The following is a 19572-nucleotide window of genomic DNA, read 5'->3' as shown; positions in this document are numbered from 1 at the left end:
ATGAGGAATCCTGTACCAAACTGTCATAGTACTAAGCCAATACAAAATTCAGCAACCACAACTAGGGTCACAATCACCAATCATCACACATCAAGACCTCAGTTTGCCAGAAAGTTTATTTGTCTATATAAGTAAACCAGTTTGAGGCTGCCCTCAACAAATCCCACTGCCTCTTTCTGTGACCCACATGTCAGAGCAAAACAACTGTAAATTCATCCAGAAGAGAGGCAGACAAGTATATCCAATGCAGCTGGTCACAGTCAAATGTGGTTTCTGGAACACACTTACGAATTAATGGAAAAATTTTGGAGTTTCAAGTGAGGAAATAATGGTTGGTTGGTTGATTGGGGTTTAAGGGAAGTCACCCTGGAACCAAATAATTGGTTATGAATGGAGCCTGGGTCAGGTCCCGTATCATGAGAAGAAGAAAGTGCGGAAAGAAGTTCCCATTCAGTAAAAGGTTCACTGTAAGATTGTGACTGACAAGGGGTAAAACATAAGGCGGAAGCTTCGGCCTGCCTGCTGTTTCTGGTGAAGGAAAGCAGCTGGATAGGAGGTTGATGCTAATGCTGTTGCAAAATGGGTCGCAAGATGTTCCGCGAAAATCAATGGGTACATGCAAAGGCCATCTGGGAGGGCAATGCCTGGGAGCGTACACTGCCGATGGCAACCTTGGAGAGGGCAAAGAGTAGCCCATACCCGTGACATAGGGACAGTAGGATCGAGGGACAAAACAAAGTGTTCCCAACACACCCATTTGCTCCATTTGATTAAGTAAGGGCTTTGACGTGAAGGTGTTTAAAGGTAATAAGATTGGCAGCGGATAGGTGCCTCTTAAGGTGATCACAGATGGCAATAGCAATGGCCATACTCCACCACGGGACTTGCCGGCGGTGAAATGGTCCAGATGAGCGTGGGATAGCAAGGCTAGCAGTGTGAACAATCGTATCAGACACGCCACGTAGGACATCATCAATACAACCCAACAAAGAGGGAGAAAAAACGACCTGTGCAGCATATAGAGGCCAATCGGCACATTGGAAAGACTAACAAGGTAACCTGTCCATCAGGGAGCGAGAGAATCAATAGGAAGTGGTCACTATCACAAAGGTCGTCATGTACTGACCAGTGTAATGAAGGGAGGAGGGAGTAGGAAGTTGCTGAAGAAGGGCAGTTGAGGCAGCAGGTGTTAAGAGTCTGGTCAGGAGAGAGACAAATATTGCAAACTGTGACCCCCAGAGTCCAGGTGGACCCTAACAGCAACCGCTTCCAATGTAGTTTGAAGAGGAATCCATGTGCTAGCAACATCCGTACGGACCAACATACAAATGCCACCAAAGGCCCACAGGGGGCAGACCCGATTTCGACAGAAAGCACGGAAACCACAGAGGGTTGGTGAGGGATCATCAGTAAAATGAGATACCTGTAGATCCACACAAGCTGCAGAGTAAAACGAAATAAGGAATTTCAACTCCGCAAGGTGATGGTAATATGCATTACAATTCCATTGGCTAGTCACAGAATGATGATTCAAATGGGGGGTGAAGGGGCTAAAGCCAGTCATGCCGCCGGGTCACCATCTGTCACCGACAAGGAGGGGGCGACATCTGTGAACAGCAGGTCAGAGTCAGGTTGCAAAGGTGGGGATAGGACCTCTGGCGACATCAGAGGCTCCTTGTCCCAGGACTTACGCTTCTTTTTCTTTTCTGTTTGATACTGAGGAGGGCTGTGCTGCAAAAAGGAGCCAGCTGCAGCAAGATCTGGAACAGAAACAGAGCAGGCAACCTGGGGGCCCACAGACCGTGGGTCTCATGGTCGTCGTGTGGCAGCAGACCTTGTGCCGAGAAGGGGGGGGGGTCCCGGGAGGGGCGCCCTTGACCGGCAGATGTCACAGAATTGGAACATTTCTCAGGTTGGGAAGGGGGAGCGGCGCCCAGAGGGGAGGGTGTGGGAACCATATGGAGGAGAGGAGGGGGGTTCAGGACTGGAGTAAGGAAGGGGTGAAGATGTAACTGAAGCATAGCTTGATGTCATTGACACAGGATGAAGACGTGCATACTTCTTACGAGCCTCAGTGTAGGTTAGACGATCAAGGGACTTATACTCCCGTATCTTCTTTTCCTTCTTATAAGCCGGGTAATCCAGTGAATATGGAGAATGACTGCTATGGAATTTAACACACACAGGAGGGTGAACACAGGAACTCCCCTCATGGAGTGGACGTCCATATTCACCACAGAAAGCGGTCTGCAAACAGTGGGAAGACGTGTCCAAAATGCAAGCACTTAAAACATCTCATAGGTGGTGGGATGTACGGCTTCATCACACCAATAAACCATAATCTTGGCCTTCACATGGAGGGTATCCCCGTCAAAGGCCAGGATAAAGGCACCAGTATCAATGCGATTGTCCTTCAGGCCCTTCTTAACACGGTGAACAAACTGAACACCTCGCTGTCCTAGATTGTCCCTAAGTTCCATCAGTTTGAAGGATGAGGTCCCTGTGAAAATTTACACCTTGAACCATATTCAAAGACTGGGGGGGGGGGGGGGGGGGGTAACGGACACAGGAACTGTGCCAAGATGGTCACAGGCACGAAGGGCCGCAGACTGGGCAGCTGAAGCAGTTTTGATCTACAAAGAACCCGATCGCATCTTGCTCAGAGTCCACCTAGCCAAACTTGTCTTCAATGTGTCCCACAAAAAAACAAAGGTTTGGCATTGGTGAAAGTATCCCCATCAGTCCTGGTGCAAACGAGATAGCAGGGGAAAGGTTTCGCCCCTAGCCAATGAGACTGACCCTCCTCCCAGGGGGTAGCCAAGGAAGGGGCTGAGGAAGCAGCACTAAAAGAATCATTTCCATTCAAAGAGATAGCTGTAGAAGAACGGACAGAGTTCTGGACCCGTATGCATTCCATTTGCATAGCATCTGCCCTGATACCACCCACTCCAATCAGGGGCTCTTCCCATGGGCGCCATCCAGCCACAGCATGGGCTGTCTGGCACGGCGGCCATTATCGGGAGTTCTGATGCTCCAGGAAGACAAGCAACCACTCCTTGGCTTACCTGAGGTGGTCACAGTTCAGGTATCAAAAGTGTGATCCCTGTGTTTTCTGGGGGCTCAAACAAAAGGGTACATAGTGACCCCACCACATGGGCTGGCTACTGTGCTATGTACCCTAGCATCAGACAACGACGTGAAGGAAAAGATGGAAGGAACTAGGAGAGCAAATGCAGGAGACACTAGGTAAGGTGATTTTCCTCAAACAGCTCACACTACGGAATAGAAATTTAGTAATTGAGATCAAATCCCAGAGGGGGACCAGAGAATGTCAAAAGGATGAGGTAATTACTCAACAAAACCAAATCGCAAAACCAACCTAACCAGGAGAATAGTGGGGACAAACAAGCAAAGACACCAAGAGAGGGAAAGGAGGTGCTGGAGGGGAAGGAGCAAGGACAGGAAAGGAGGGGAAGGGAAAGGAAATGCAGCCCAGGAAAGAAGGAAGGATGCGATAGCTCGGGGCCCCGTAATCGCCATGCACATACTCACGAAAGGACTGTAAGCCCCTGGGTTGGTGGGTGGGTGGGGGAATAGTGGTATTACATACAGTTCAGTCAAGCTGTTTTCAGCTCAATGACAGAGCAGTGTGTACACAAAACATATGAGAACTAGCAGATAAAACTGATACTGGTCATACAAATCCATCCTTAACTGCAAGAAATGTGGACATTAAACATAAATTTGCATACACACTTGATGAATTTCAAGAAAATTCGTAAATTCTGCACATTCCTAACTCCAGTTGAAATCACAGGCAAATGTGAACCTCTGTTTGGCTTGAAACCCACTCAACCATAGAAGTCTGGCAATTATATTATTCTGGTGCTTTTACAGTCTGCCACTAATGGACACCACATCTGTAGTGATCAGCAATCTCTTCCCCATTATGCTGCAAACCTTGTCAAGGTCTTCACAGATACATGCAATGTCTCCCACCTTTCAAATCTGGTTCACAAGCACCCTAAGCCATATGCTCCCAGGATCCTAATACCCTAACTATGCACATTAGCCAGCCACAACCTCGCACCCCCTTCCAAAAATGATAACAGATGAAGTACATTCTCTCACAATGCCTTGAATACTCTTCATCATGTTCTAAAATGATGAATATCCTCGCTAAATTTCATCCTGCTGTTTTCCAAGTGGTATTCCACCAGCTGCCCAACTTACGGAATACCCTTGGGTCATTCCTGCTCACAAAATACTCTCCACTTTTTTTTTATACCTGTTTGAAAGACCAAGCTACAATGTCTGCCCTATGAATTTACTCAAAATTTAATGATCCACATGGGAATGTGGGCTTTTTGGTGAATTTTATTGATGAAATCCCCTCGGATTATCAGTCAAGTTGCGGAAACATGTTGTTGCAATGTTTCAATGAGTTACTTATTCAACATCTTCAGTCAATGTGTCGGGCTCACACTTGGTTTGTTCCCTTATAGTCCCTGGACCCAAGATTCCTCTGCCAGGCCCAACAGATGGATCAGTCATTTGCCTTTTGTAAAAGACACTGTGGTTAGTGGTGGTGTTGGGGGAGAGGGTGCTTCTCTGCATAGTGGAGGAGCCCTATTATTGAATTCTGGAGCTGTTTGCTTACTTCACCAGCTGCCTCTGCTGTTAGCAGAAATACACCAGGATATCACTGAAGTGAATGCAGTGGGCAGAACAGACAAATAACTCCAGGGTTCGACGCACAGTCTGCCCCACTATCTCAACATCTCCCACCCACCCTCCACCGATGCTGCCCTCAACATCTCTTCTGGAGGCATGTGACTGGCCAAACCACTGAGCCCTAGGTGGAGGAGTCCGTGGTCCAGTGGCTATAAAGGAACACATTGGACATGAGATGGGAACTTCACCTGAAAATGATGAGTACATCTGATCAACACGCAAGTCTGCGCAGGAGCTTCATGAACTCGAGTCAGAATCTCTGGAGGGAAGATGACAATCTTTTCACAGAACAATTTTGAGAAAATTAAAGAGAACCGGCATTTGAAGCTGACTGCTGAACGATTCTACTGCCGCCAATGTAGGAAGATGAAGATATGGTAACAGAAATTAGGGCTCACATGGAGGCATGTGGACAGTTGTTTTTCCCTCCCTCTATTTGCAATTGGAACAGGAATGGAAATCATTAGTAGTGGTACAAGATACCCTCCAATACGCACCATACAGTGGCTTTTAAAGCACGTATGTAGATGTAAATGTAGAAAACTCATCATAACATTGTGACAACACTACATCGTGACTCAGGTGATAACCTGAAAAAATTTCATCAAACTGATTCATTCTTATCACTATCCCATTAGAGGCACAGTCACCTACTTAAACTGCAACTACATCAGATTTGTTGTAACTACTGCACATCTTTTATGTGAGCATTATCGCCAACCAACCATATGAATGGCTAATGTTCAACAATTACCAATACCAAGTTTGATCATCTACTGTCAAGGCATATAAATCAGTAATCTTACGGCATAGTTGAACTTAATTGGTTACTTCACAGCATGTGCCATCTGGATATTCACCCCTCATACCAACTTATCAGAATTGTTCCAGTAATAAACACCCTCCAACACATGCTTCAGTCCTGTAATATTCTTAGTTTCATTCTCCACTAGTCCCCTGTCTAGCCCCAAATTCCACTTCTTGACTCATTCTCCCCTCTCTGTTTCTCACACTCCAATTATTATTACATATGTATCTACTTTCATACAGACATGGTTTCCTCAGTGCTCTCCCTCTAAACAGTACCTCAAACTACTAAACCTCGAAACTCCATACATAATGTTGTGTCCATCTACTTAGCTCCTGCAAGACTTAATGAATAGTGAAAGATAAGTGCTTATACAGAAAGTACAAAACTCAAATTGTAATAAGTACAAAATCTCATCCTTGGAAATTGGACACCAAAACAAGAAAAGTAGCAACAAGAAGCTTGTTGATTTCTACACAACATGCTATTGTCCAAGGTAGCCCTACATGACCCAGACCATGGGAGAACACAAGGCATTACTGACAGGTGGTCCATCAATTTGATGAGAATGTTCAACAGTCCGCTTATTGGTTTTCAGGAATGCAGTGTGTTTCTTTCCTATATTCATTTTGCTGCCAATATATCTACAACACTAATATTCAGGAGCATTCATAAACAGCTAACATTCTAAAATGAACAGCAAAATGAACTAGCCTACTCCTATCTGACCACTGCTCTTAAGAATCTATTGACACAGATTTTAGCCACAAAAAAGATTAAACTAACTTTTTATATATAAACTTAAATTAATACCAGCTGTTCTGCAGTATAATAAAGTCTTAAGCTGGCATTTAGGCAGTAGAATGTGTGACCATTGACAAAAGAAAAAGAAAAAAAACAGTGCAATAATTGAATGAAAATTCCTTGGTACAATCAAATCTGCAACAGTTGAAGAGAAGAGTTAATTTAGATTGTCACTTCTGTTGGCAAAAATATTATTGGCTTTGTTATAACATCATAAACATCTCAAGCAAATCCAATGCAAAACTTTATTTTTCACTGCTTTTTGCTGATGATGTCTATTTTGAACATTGGGCTTGGATTACAATGCAGTTGGCACATAGATATGAATTTTTCAACAGCAGAGAGCTCAGTAACCTGTTATACTTACACAAACAGATAACCACAATAGCAACAACTTGCAGTGTGGCAACAAAGTAGATTGGAATTCCAAGAGATTCATTGAATGTTCTGAGACATGCAGCTAAAAAGAGAGGTTGTATTGCTAGGACTGAGATGCATTATCTGATTTTGTATTGTAGTAATAATGACAAAAAATGTGGTTTCATATATGAGTTTTGTAATTTAGGGGCAGGAGAGCTCTAAGGGACTCTGTCAAATGTAAAACAAAGCTGTGCTTAAAGCAAAGACTGTTTAAACATTATTGTTTTACTAGGCATATTCCTATTCGAGGTTATTTTCTCAGCGAGTTATAGGAAGCCCACAATTTAACATGGACTCTGAATCATGGTGCAATTTGGCATTTTCACATAAACACATCATTGTAAGAAATGAAAGCACACAGGGTATCTGCCATTAGGTTCCAAAAGTAACACAGCCATGAACACTAATTTTGAATTCACATCTTGATTATTTTATCTGTTTAAACATAACTCCATTCTCTGTTATTACATTCCAGCAGTGTTGACTAATGATATAGAAGGAACCAGTCATGAACTTATTGAGGGTGACATCCCAATAATTGCTTAGATGCTTCTTGAAAACAATACAAGATTAAAGTTAAATGGACAGACTGTGTTTTTTTTTGTTTTTTTTCCCACCTCATCCTTGCTACAAGTCTAGCATTTTACAATGTAATACTCCCTCTTTCTATCAATTTTCTTTAGTCTCGTGTGTGTACTTTGGTAATGTTTAGTTAAGCAAAAAAACTGTAAAACTCACAGACAAAAGAGCAGTTACATCAATATGCACAGTATTTCATCCAAATAACATGGCACATGTTTTTGCCACCATGTCACTCTATCAGATCTCCACAACATCTACAATTTAATCTATTGACATTTTTGGGATCATAATTCTTTGATTTGATTCCCACTTTTTTACATACCTGTACTTCAAATTTGCTATCATTATCAATGGAGCATTGAAAAAACCATTTCAATAACCAGGCCAGTTTATTTCACTTCCTCTCACATTCATCATACATGTGAACTCTAAATCAAAGTTAAAAATTTCATGAAGTGGAAGGTTGTTTAAAAACAGCACAGTGCTCTTACTAGGGGACTAGTGTAGCAGGGGATACAACCCGTCGGCTTTGGACAATGACGTCACAAGTCGCCAAACGAGAAGCGATTCTTCTTAGTGTTGTAGCTCCCTTCAGTAGCTGATAAGTGTTTTTTGGCTTTTTCAAAAAAAAAAATCTCACGAGATAGAATAAACAGATCCACTTTATTAAGCAATCAGTAAAAAAACGAAACTGAAACATAACAGCAAAAGCGAAAATGGTAAACTGCTCTCTGGCGACTTGTGACGTCATTGTCCAAAGCCGACAGGTTGTATCCCCTGTTACACTAGACCCCTTACTAGTATATGACTTGACTGTTGAAGGTACTATGCCAATGTCTGACAGCAACCTGATACAAAATCTGAAGAACAGTGAGGCTACAAATTCTTCACACACATGAAACCTTACCAGAGCACAAAGTCATGTTTAAGGCTGATTCTCAAACCATTCTTTTAAGTACTGATCCACTCATCAGATTCTTTAAAACATAAATATCTCAGGAACCTTGTTCAATATGATTACTGTCTCTTTCACATGTTGGCTGCCTTTGTCATACACTTTTTGTGGGAGACATATTTTGTGACTATATTCAGTCATATATTTTTAAAAACCAGTAACAATGTTCTTTCAGGACACCTCATTCCATTCTTTTTGCAAAACAGTCCATGCTAAACATGCACTGTAATGAATCACTTCAATTTGCGAATAAACAAAAATGTGCCACTCAAATTTTATGTGGAATGTGACCAAAGAGTTCACAGTTACACTAATCACATATTGAACACTTGAATTAGCCTACCATACTATCAATCCAAGCACTGTGCCCTGCTGTTACAGCACAAACTATGATGCTGGACATTATTACAATTGTGCACAAAAACTTGTGGATATATCTTGAATGTATAAATATCATGTCATTGGCAATCCTACAAATGTGCAAAAACTTATGGATAGTGTCTAACATGTGCACTTGTTGTTTAATGGGGGAAAATCCACAATTCTGTAAAATGTTGTCACGTATGTGGACCAACTGTCAAACATTAATATAAATCCTTGAAATATAACTGTCAACGCAAACAATTTTTCATGAACCAATAGTTACACTGCACTTTTGCTGTCAGCTACAAACATGAGGCTCCATGTACCAATACCAACACTTTCATCATGTTTAACAACACTTCTCTCATGTTTTTGTGCAATGCTTGATACATAAATCAGAAATAAGTTGGGAAGACACAAAGTATATCACACCTGTATTTTCCTTGCTGAATGTTTGGCTAACAACGAAGCACTTTCGTCTCCTAGACATGATTGTGCTGCTTTTCAGTTGCTGTATGTACCGGTATATGAGAAATGAAATGTCCCAAACTTCAAAGAGAGGTATGACAGCGAAAATGTAAACTGTATATAACACACCATATAGGCTAACCACAGATGTTGCAAAAGCTTTCACATGCGACTGGGAAATCATCTTTTATACAGTATGAAGAATCAGTACACAGTGAATTAATCTGTCACTAGTACTAGAGAAACCACTAAACAATAACTCAAGGGTAAATTAACGATAGGATTATAGAATCAATCATTTGGGCTACCTGTTACTGTTAACCATTTACATTAAGGAAGATTTTTTTTCTGTTTTGTAGACCACTATGTCTATCATAGGCTTCTGTATGTACATTTCTGCGCTGATGTTCTCATGAGCAACTTTATGACATTGCCACTACCGCTTAATTTGTAATAGATTGCATATAAACAGCTACCAGATGAACACCGCTGGGTAGATATACAAGTTTCTGAGTAAGACTCTTTTCTCCCATTTGGCACAACAAATAGAAAAACTCTGAACTACTGAAATATGTTCAGATATTCGCATTTACAAAGACCAGTACAGGTTAGGTGTATCTTGCGACAAGTTGTACGTTACGTCGCGTATTAAGATGTCAAGAATGACGATCCATATAATCGTACAAGTGAATGAATTAATCACTTATTCTGATTTACCTCTAAGCTTCCAACAGCTGATTCATTGACTGGGAGCAGATGTAAACATACCGATTCTTCGTGCCCCGAAACAGTAACCACACGATAGATTCACTGCAAATTTCATCACTGAACACAGTAATATACACTAAACATTTTTAAGCGCAAGCAGTAAACAAAAACTTTATAAAACAACAACGCTCTTGCACTAAAAAGCCTGACTTGACAAGCTTATCACTTCGTGAGTGCGCGCGCTTCTTGTGTTTATCAACGCCACGTGACACGATCGTGTTTTGTCAGTGTCGCCAACAACTACTGCCTTCAGCGAAATTTGCATGCATGGCGACGTATCGTAGTTATGTTGGTAGGACGATACAACTAGGTGCGTGATTTGACTTGCCCGTTGTAAGACGTGCCACCATGTGACCTTTACTTTAGCAGTAAGTTAGGTGAAGGAGTCAGAAATATGTTTCGTGTCGTGAAATTAACTCCAGAATGAAAATGTTAAAGCTGTGCACTTTTAAAATGTATTTCAAAGGAATTGCAGGGGTTTTTATGAAAATTTCAGAAGACAATAAGAACGAAGTTGTGAATTACAACGTTTACAATACATGTATCATAATTTACTGTCTGCATTGTTCAATCCCGCGTCCGGCCATCCTGATTTAGGTTTTCCGTGATTTCCCTAAATCACTCCAGGCAAATGCCGGGATGGTTCCTTTGAAAGGGCACGGCCGACTTCCTTCTCCGTCCTTCCCTAACCCGATGAGACCGATGACCTCGCTGTTTGGTCTCTTCCCCCAAACCAACCAACCAACCAACTACTGTCTGCATTAGCACTAGCATGACACTTAACCTTTCTCGTTCTACTGACAGATGTAACTCTGGGCCTGCTTGGACAAGTACTTACGTTACGGTAACAATAAATTCACAAAATAAGTTACAGTTGCATATGCGGTGATAACGTAAAGTCAAAATTACTAACTCTGTGCTACATATAAATACAACATTTTTTTCTTTGTAATAAATCTTCAGTTGACTTGTGCATAACATTTCATTACCTGTCACGAAAGGTCAGTTGACTTGTGCATAACATTTCATTACCTGTCACAAAAGGTCCACCTAACTTTCACATCTGCTTCAGGCTAGTTTGAATGTCTGTGATTTTCATGTAATTCGTACCAACTTATATTAGTTGTAAGGCGACCAGGCGTCCCGTATTTTTCCTTTTTTTCTGAAGCTGGAACGGTACGCCAAAACGTCCCTTTTTTGTCTCAGTGACTTATCGGCATAAAACGCCATTGACTATAGTTCTCAAAAATTCAAAAATACTGTTTTACATCAGTTTGATGAAAAATTTAAAGATACTAATAGCTGACAAAGGAAAGCGCGGCCAATTTTTTGGGTCTACGATACATATGCCGTGCATCTGACATGGTTTGGAGACTTCGCTTGGAAAAGCATAGTTGCGTACTACGATTGAACAGTGCCTGTCTGCGTTATCAACAGCAAATGGTAATCACTTGTGTTTAACGTGAAAGCTGCCAGCAGTAACGGAAACCGTGAACTCATATCTTCAGGCCCCTTTCCACCATTCCGCAAGATGGGTCAGCAGCCTTGGGCGGCAGAATCTTAGGGCAAAAATTAACCTCAAATCAAACAGCGAAAAAATTGAGCAAATAACGAGAAAAAGAAGCAAGTAAAACAGTTACATAACAGTCTTTACTTACTTTGGCGAAAGTAAAGGCAATGCCTCCACCTATCTCAGGAGCGCCGGCCGCGGTGGTCTCGCTGTTCTAGGCGCGCAGTCCGGAACCGTGGGACTGCTACGGTCGCAGGTTCGAATCCCGCCTCGGGCATGGATGTGTGTGATGTCCTTAGGTTAGTTAGGTTTAAGTAGTTCTAAGTTCTAGGGGGCTGATAACCACAGCAGTTGAGTCCCATAGTGCTCAGAGCCATTTGAACCATTTTTTTATCTCAGGAGCAAAGCTGCCGCTACTGACTATGACTTCAAAATAGAAATCGCTGAGACCACTACGCCACCACGGCGGTTAATAAAAGGTGTAGCACTCTACACGAAAAATGCAGACAAGGCGTCTTTACTTACTTCGGCGAAAATATAGGCAATGCCTCCACCTACCTCAAAACTAAAGCTGCCGCTACTGACTATGTGTACAAAACAGAAGTCGCTGAGACAACTGCGCCACGGGGGCGGCTAATAAAATTTGTAGAACTCTCAACAAAAAATGCAGACAAAGAGTAATTTGTATATTTAATCGTAAGAAAGTGGATGGCAAAAAAGACTGCTTTATTCCTCATTTTAAAAATATTTCAGTTAAAGGAGAGACGAAATAACATCACATTATCCAGATGACTAGGTTTGAGGCTCGGAATGTCTCCCATTAGTATAAAGTAAGTTCTGAATTCAAGGAAAGATTCATTAGCACCAGAAAATAGTTCCACACCTTTATCAGACCATTTTTTTCAATGAAATAAAGTAAGCTATTGATACCAAATTTGGTTGCACTGGTATATTCAGTCTGAGTTCTAGTTAAAATGTTCGCCAAATCTTCCTAGTTCAGTTATTTCGAGAAATTCGAAAAAAATTGGGGACAAAAAAATAAGAAACCGAGGACAGCTATTGCCCTCAGTCAGTTTTAAAGAACAAAGCTTGAAAACTGAGGACTGTCACCAGAAAATGAGGACGTCTGGTCACTTAAGATTAATGATTAAAAGTATAATAGGAAATTTGCACTGTTGTGCCGTTGGATGTTGGTGATGGTGGAGGGAGGATATCTGGCAAACTAATGGAAGTAAAAAAGAGGGAGCGTCGTTAATCTGTTCAGACTAGGCCGGCAAAACGCCTAGCATGGCCCTGCATATATTTGAGTGTGAGTCAAAAGAAAGTCATTACAGTTGTGACTTTGGTAGCAGACAGTACATGGTACTGTGCTCTGTATTTGTGAAACAAAACACGATGAACTTTTGTAAGCTGCGAGTGGTAAAACACTTGAAATTAATAATATACCACTGCCGAAAAGGAAACGCTTTTTTAATAGTGACCTACAAAAGGAATACCCATACATCGGAAAAAAAAAGATTTCTGACTCTGATGTTCGATGTAATAAGTGTCCATTCGCTTTCAGTGTTAGACATGAGGCATGATCTGATATACCGCAACACGTAAATAGTGAAAAACATAAGGTAATGGCATATGCAAGTACTTCTTCAGCATCATATTGACTACTTTTTTAAAATGAAGGATTTGATGGTAAACATACAAATTACCAGCTGTTGAAGGAGCGTTCACTTACTATACTGTCCATCAAAACCAACTCTTCAGATCAACAGTCTATACTGCTAAACTTATCAATCGCACTTTTGAACCAAATTTATTTGTAGCCTTAGCAAATCCAAAGCAAATACATTAAATGTTTTAACCCCATTTTTTCCATTTCGCAACTAGAATTTGATTTACGGAAAGCTAATTTTATTTCAGTAATGACGAATGCGTCGAAACACAAGGACAGAAAAACATTTACATTATTTGTTAAGTACTTGGATCCTGCTGATGAGACTCAAGTTTAAAATATTGGATCTGAAATCTTTCCCTGGAGAAAATTCACAAATCGTTGGTATGTTTTTGATCTTTCCCTGGAGAAAATTCGCAAATCGTTGGTATTTTTTTGAGTGCGTGTTTGGAAAGTGATAACTTAAAGAAAATACACAAATAATTGTACAGATAATTCGCAGTGCTAAGTTGAAGGTGTATGTAGAAAGGGCATCAACAACTCCTTCACAAAACTGAATGGAAATTTAGTTCATAACTTACTTGAGATTGGGTGTTCTGCTCATATAACGCAGTACTGGTACTATCCAGATATCTCCTGATATCCTTCCTATTGATACTGAAGATGTTGTTTCTACAACTTATTCTTTTTTCTTGTATATCCTGTAGGGGTTGAAAACCTTAAGGAATCTGGTAAATTTGTAGACCATGAGTACAAATAAGTTTTGGGCTATAGCAAGACAAGTTAACTTGCTTTACTCCCTGCAATAGAATTTATTGACTGAAATAATATTTCGAATCACAGAATAAATGTCCATTTGTCATCAAATCATTGTTTGATAATTTTTTATCAGAAGCTTGGTTGTACTTTCCTCACCACAAAGCATTGACTTTTCACGCTGCAATTCAAAGAGTAGAGGGTGAAACAATTACAGTTCTTTAAGTAATTTCTGAGTTAACTGTTTTAAAAACTAATTTACTTTCGAAGGATGAAAACTGTTTCATAACATCAGCTACCAGAGCAATTGGAAACTGGTAAACGCGAGTTTACTATCAGAGATTGCAAAATTTTAGCTATATGTTCACACATTTTATCAGACTGCACCTGAATATTTAATTAAGTGGCTTCAACCCATTAAAAGTATGTGGAACTGCTGCTGGGTAACATGTAAGGCAGGACTACCCCAATTAATGGGCATATGAAAGACTGAAGATTTTGTTTGTGAACTGGTTCCTTCAAGTATAATAGACGATGAGTTGTGTAACCAAACAATATATATCATCGAAAATAGTAGAAAAAATGTAAACTGGAAAAAAAACATCGCCTAGCGACTATTGGGTAGAAATTATTTCGTATTGTAATATGAACAATGTGCCTTATACCAGTTTTCTTAAAATATTAAAATTTCTTCTTTGTTTACCTGAACTAACGCCCCCATTGAACGAATGTTTCTCATATGAATGTAAAGTGACCACACGTCCGGATTTGACAAAGACGATTCCTGTTTTTTGAGTCCAGTCCCCTTATCCCCATCAGAGTCTCTGCCAGGTCGCCCAAATTTTCCGGTTTTTATAAATCAAATCAAATTCTCGGTCGTGCACGATCTCAAGATATAACTTCTTATATTTCTAGCGTTTTAAAAGTGTTTGTACTTCATTTCCGTATCGTATCCCTAATTTAAAATACCATGATGCGCCGAATTATGAAATGTGTTCACATGGCTTACGTCATGACGTGTTCAAGTTCAAGATCTTCAGTTATAATTGTTCTGAAGTTGGTATTACTGAGCTGAATTTTCTGAGCAGTAACCCTAAGGATTCCATGTGCACTTTTATTTCGTTGGTGTGAGTACTGCAGGATGTTTAGAACAGCTAATAGGTTCTTTCTTTACTTTGTTTGGACTACAAGCAGCTCCACAATGCCAAAACGGCACTACATTTTCAATTCAGAGTTTCAGGAAATGTAAGCAACGTACTCATAGTCTCATTATTAAAGCTTACAACGAAATGAATAATAGTTGGCACCACATGACAGTATAACAAACACAACCTAAAACATAGGCACATTCCTCGTCACTGTATAGTTAAAGCATACTTAAATCTTAAAAATGTGATGTAACCCTGATTTAGTTACGTCAAATTTGGGCAAACAAACTCTCATACTTTATGTAATTCATTTACGTTTAAAACAGATACCCATTCATAATAAAGAGAGTTTGTAATTCTAGAACTTCTTAAATTTATAGGGGAAGCAAACATTTGCTGAATCAAATTCATTCATCACAAAAGTATGGAAGCATGAACAAATGAGTGTTAAAATCTTTGTGTAGTTACCTAAGCAAATGGTGTGCTCTGTTTAGAAACGTTTAAGATTTAAGTATGTTTTAACTATACACTGACGAGGAATGTGCCTGTGTTTTAGGTTGTGTTTGTTATATTATCATGTGGTGCCAACTATTATTCATTTCGTTGTAAGCTTTAATAACGTGCAACTGTTACAGAGCACTGTTGCACTCTGGGTACTGAGCAGTTATAAAAATGGTCTCTTAATTAATGGTTTGTGGTCAAATGACGAGAACACTCTTTCAGTACATACTTTGGAAGCTACATTTATTAAGAAGGAGAACTTTAATCACACCTGTGTCAATTTTTAAAAATGTTATGTAGTAAAGTGGACTTGCTGAAAAAGAGCCATTCATCAGGAAAATATCAATGAGGAATGACTCCTGCAGTAGTACTTCTTTGAATTTAGAGCTACTCCGAATGTAAGTTACACATTATTTATTTAATTTATTTACTTATTAATAGCGTAGAAACATTTAAATTTACAGCTAAAAATTTTACACATCCTCTTTTTTCCCTTGTTTCATCGAGAAAAATTTTAAATATCTCCTTCTATTATCTCAAAAATATTGTCACCTTATACTAGTATCAACCCAGTTACAGAATCAACAGTCGCAGACTAATGCCCATTTTAATTATTTACGTTCTTTTACTTACTAGGTTTAGAGGAACTGCACAGGGGCTCATTAGAGATAACTGTAAGACATTTACCTGAAGCTCCCTATTTTTTTTTTCGTCCATAAATGCAGCCATTAAGGGAAGGTTTAAGCATAAATTATGTTTTTAGGAAAGCTTTAGATGGCTGAAGAACGTCAGACGCAATTCTTATTTTCTTCTATAGTCAAAATTTTTCCCTCTCCGCCCCCTCTCCATAACTGATCAAATTTGTTCCTTACTTGGGCCAGGAGTAATTGCGAAATGTCCACTGTACAGAAGAAAATTAGCCTAGGGAGCCCTGGCCCATGAGCTGAAAAACGCAGTGGGAATACTTGGACTTCGAGAGTAGGCGGTATGCCAGTAAACTGAAAATATTAAGTTATAATTTATATATATTTTGAACTTTTTAGGACGATATTACGAAGAGCAGTTCTGTGATACATCATGATATTGGATTTTGTGATATTACCGTAAATTTCCATGTACTGATGTACATTTATTGTACAGTATAGTACAGTATTATTAGGGAAACTATATTATTGTTAGAGACATACAAACCAACATACTTTCATACGTTTCACAAAGTCAAGGATTCGAAAAGCCACTGACACAGTAAATGTGCCTCGCATTAAATGGCTGAAGATATTAGGCAAAGGTTTCCATAATATTAATACAGAATCTACCAAAATCGAAAGTAGTCGTAATTTCGTAAACATTTTTAAATAACCATATTTGTCCTTAACTTGTTGATGAGTATGAGGTTTATTTAAATTTTTGATAGAATGATTCGTAAATTTCCGACAGTCATTTTAGAAAATCACATTCGACTCCCAAGAACTCGATCATTCTATAAGATTTCGTAGTACTGTTCCCGAAAAGCGTATTATGCATAGCTGTCAATTGGCTTGCTAGAAATGGTTTAAGCAAGATCTGATGGGGACTGTATTGTCACCAATCAAGCAATAATCTGCTGGCAGAGTAGTATTTTGTAGAACACAAACTGATCGCTGTTTTGAAATAAATTACCATCGCTAGCTCTCCGATTGTATCTTGCATTAATACAAGTAAAGCAGCAAACTTACGAACTACAAGAACCATTAGGAGAACATTGTTTGTTAGCTTGCAGCTGAAGTCATAGGCATTTGGAAGGGAGAGACCTTTTGCCCCTCTTGGAATCTCGGGTACAGAATTTTTAATTATTTGTAATAGCAGAATTCTCACACAGTTCCAGAAATAATCGTCTACTAAACCGCATATAGAATACTGACAAGTGCGACGGTCAAGTGCAGATTCAGAGTTTGATTCGGTTACGGAGGTGTGTGAAAGTTCGTTACTCCCCTCCTCCCCCCCCCCCTCCCCCCTCTCTTTCTCCACCAAATATTAGGCACGGTTCTCACTGAGGCAAAGCAACTTGCGATACCACTCGGTGCAATAAAGGTCGCGCAGTGCGACGCTTATTCGTGCAACATTTGTGATCACACTGGATAATGCAACATGCAGTGTGACTCGCGATACGAAAAGTAACAAGACAGTAGGAATTATGTATCTGTTTCAGTTTCAACTACGTGCTCTTCTGAAGAGGAGGTTATTGTGACCCATCATTGCTTAAAGCTCAAACAACTGGAAAAAAGAAAGTCGTACTGGGTGGAAAAACGTTCAAATGGCTCTGAGCACTATGGGACTTAACATCTGAGGTCATCAGCCCCCTAGAACTTAGAACTACTTAAACCTAATTAACCTAAGGACATCACACACATCCATTCCCGAGGCAGGATTCGAACCTGCGACCTACTGGGTGCACCCATACAATACTACAAACATCAAACATAGTTCGGCTGTGGTTTGTCGTGAGGTCTGTCAGAACAAACACAAATTCCATGAATTCTGCAGAATGATTAATGATTTATTACCGATACATAAGCATAAATTGGTAGTGCTACCTCCAGATCAGATGAGAGGAAACGCAGATCACAGCAAACCGTAAGTAATTACTTATTTACATAAAAAATCGCCACGTGAACTGTTTGATAATCTAAAAATAACAAAATTGTGTCGTTATAAATCCCACTGACGATGCCTTAGAGCAAGAAAAAGGCAAAATGCCCCTGGGAAAAATAAATTACACATTTAAATATAAAATATTGCCAGTGCCCCTTGCGGCAGGTAGTGCCTAACAAAGGGACAAGCCAGTCTGCCACCCTACTCCAGGCTGCTCAGCGGAACGCGTCAGAGCTTTTAGCAGCTCACTGCAACATCCAGTCTTTACTTGCACATTACGAAGAACTTAGCCTCCTCTTCAACCAACTAAACTACCACGTAATCCTCTTATCCGAAACGTGGTTGAAAGCACACATACCCTCTGCATCTATTCATCTCCCAGGGTACACATTTCTTAGGGCAGACAGATCAAAAAAGCGAGGTGGCGGGGTCGGCGCGTATATACGAACAGATCTCAAAGCGAAAGTCTTATGTACGTCAAATCCTGCTAAAGAAAAAGAGGCTGAATTCATGTTCATTGAAATAAATATACAAATTCGGAAATTCTTGACTGGTGTCGTGTACAAGCCGCCAAAAATAAACTCAATGAGTTCCTTCCAGTCGGAATTACGTTCACTTCAGCGTCAATACGAAGATGTCATCGTAATGGGTGACTTGAACATAGACCTGCTAAGAGACACTCCCTCCGCAATAAACTTAAGAAGACTGTTTAGTTGCAATAGCATGAACATTCTTCCATTACAACCTACACACCATACGGCGCACAGTCATACTCTTATAGACGTAATCGCAACGAAACAGACTGACAGAGTAAGAGATGTTGGTCAAACATCGGCCCCTGGCCTCTCAGCACATGATGTAATATTCCTGGCCTACTCTGTGCAGCCCCCAAGGATCAAATCGCGTTACATAACTTGTAGGAACATGAAACGTATTGACCTTGACGCTCTAACAGCTGATTGCTCAGAAATCTCATGGCATCAAATAATCAGAGAACCTACAATCGACGGCAAAATTAATGAACTTGGTGATGAACTCACTGCCCTCTATGACAAACATGCACCTGTGCGCACAATCCGTGTAAGAAAATCTCCTGCTCCATGGCTGACAGCTGAATTACGTCAAATGATGACTAATAGAGATGCTGCCCACAGGCGTTTCAAGGCAGATCCTAAACCCGAGCGTTTCGAAGAATATACACTCCTGGAAATTGAAATAAGAACACCGTGAATTCATTGTCCCAGGAAGGGGAAACTTTATTGACACATTCCTGGGCTCAGATACATCACATGATCACACTGACAGAACCACAGGCACATAGACACAGGCAACAGAGCATGCACAATGTCAGCACTAGTACAGTGTATATCCACCTTTCGCAGCAATGCAGGCTGCTATTCTCCCATGGAGACGATCGTAGAGATGCTGGATGTAGTCCTGTGGAACGGCTTGCCA

At 40.3% G+C, this 19572-nt stretch overlaps 1 protein-coding gene across 2 annotated transcripts in view; it reads right to left on the bottom strand.

The window, feature by feature from the left end:
* LOC124712055 overlaps positions 1–10078 on the bottom strand; it is a 550487-nt gene extending 540409 nt beyond the window's left edge. For both annotated transcript variants that reach the window (XM_047242349.1, XM_047242350.1), the window contains exon 1: positions 9852–10078. The gene's annotated coding sequence lies outside the window, so the exon portion shown is untranslated. The remainder of the gene's footprint in view (positions 1–9851) is intronic.
* Positions 10079–19572: the final 9494 nt, after the last annotated feature.

Source organism: Schistocerca piceifrons, chromosome 8 (genome assembly GCF_021461385.2).
Source record: "Schistocerca piceifrons isolate TAMUIC-IGC-003096 chromosome 8, iqSchPice1.1, whole genome shotgun sequence".
NCBI classification, from domain to species: Eukaryota; Metazoa; Arthropoda; class Insecta; order Orthoptera; family Acrididae; genus Schistocerca; species Schistocerca piceifrons.
The sequence above is the reverse complement of the archived record's forward strand: the minus strand, read 5'-3'. Positions and strand labels throughout refer to the sequence as shown.